We start from the raw sequence: 1,710 nt of genomic DNA on the forward strand, positions 1-1,710 counted from the left end.
CGAGTGCCTCACGCTTTAAATACACGTGGAACCCCTAACTTGTCTGTACCTACACATTAAAATGCGAAGACCCCTACCCATTAATAACTCTCTGTAAAAAGCGTATCAACGTGTCACCTTTGCACAATTTAAGGGCATCACCCTGTGAATTATTGAAGAGTGCATGTTCAAGGACACGTCGTGAAAAAGTGGCCAGCTAGCGGCCGATCATGTGAACATCACAAGCATTAATTAGAAGCTCAACAATATATACCGCAAAAGTCGTTCGGTTTGCGAGCACATGATGGTTTTGCGTAACATTTGTTCACCTAGCAAATGTCAGTATTTTTGTATGAGCGTAATTCGCTTTTTAGGAGCTTCTGCTTGTTATTCCAGTACTTTTTTCTCTTCAGTGGCAATGACTACATTATGTGGCGGCATTTAGACGTTCGCGCCACACTTCCAACTCCCCTGGGTGTCGCTTGTGACGAAAGGTTTTCTCTCTTGCGATTAGTACGCGCACATTGAAACGATTTCCCCTTACTTCCTTGAAAAGGAATACCATTCCTCGTTGAGAACACGGGGAGTGATCTCGGACTCCTGCTGAGGCTACAGCATCACGACCTTCCACTTTTGGCTGCTACCCGGGGGCAGTCAAACGGACCAGAACCAACCAAGTAGTAGGCGGAGTAACCACCAAAGACTCTCACGACAGGAGGTCATTGACGAGGACTAAGATTTTAGAGCTACGCCATCAGCACAACGTAAACAAAGGTCTTGTGGGTACAAAGAGTTCTGCTGTTTGTTGACTCATCATTATGCGGGAGCCCTTTCGCTCGCAGAATTTTAAAAGGCCATAGTCTTTCTTGAGCTACTTAAACACAAAAATTTGGCCTGTCTGCCTTTCCCTCAACTCAACTGACCGGCCAAGAGTTAAAGTAGTTCCCGAGAGGCAATTTTATGTAGGCAAAAAACAATGTCCCGAATGTTAAATCTGGTTGCATACTTTGCAAAAAAAAAAACAACAGATTAGGCATTTTTGACACAGAGCATAACTACATCACTGACAGTAGCAGTCTCTTTTAGTCAAAAATGGGCGTCGACTTGATTCGGGCTACAGCAAATAAAAAACGCGTTAAAGCAATGTTTCACCGGAAAATTCAAAAAGGGATTACGCTCAACCCTTGACCCCGAGACGGCACCCGAAGTCTGAGAGTAGCAACAGGTTCCAACTGATGTCGCGACGAACGCCGGAAAATTCCATTTGATTGAGCCAACTCTATCACGTTTATCATGCGAAGGGTGAGACAGCCGGGTCGCGTGTGAAAGGTCGGAGGGGGAGGGGACAAGCATTGAGAGGCATATCATTGAGACGAATATCGTCTTTTGACGGCATTTGCAGCGAAGCGAGCAAATACGCGGCCGTTTTTTAGTTGATAAAAAGCAGCCTACTCCAAGCTGAAATGGCCGAGGGCTTATCAATGCGCTCCATTGTAAAGATAGCGTATACGACGAAATAGCCATACAAAAACAGGGATCATAGCGTCCGCAGGGTTAATGAGCTGTTTAAATTGGTCTCAGAGCGGCAGGCTAAGTATTTCGAAACTGTGGAGGCTATAGTTAGAGGGTCTTGGCTCATGTCGGTAGCGACTAACGTCAGAAAGGAAGTTTAGGCCTTTTTTCGGCTTATGCCTACAGTTCACCACCCATTGTTTGCTAACGCAAGGTAGA

This window comes from Haemaphysalis longicornis, unplaced genomic scaffold, assembly GCF_048455015.1.
Source record: "Haemaphysalis longicornis isolate Haplotype H1 unplaced genomic scaffold, Haemaphysalis longicornis Haplotype H1 scaffold_3, whole genome shotgun sequence".
Taxonomy (NCBI): domain Eukaryota; kingdom Metazoa; phylum Arthropoda; class Arachnida; order Ixodida; family Ixodidae; genus Haemaphysalis; species Haemaphysalis longicornis.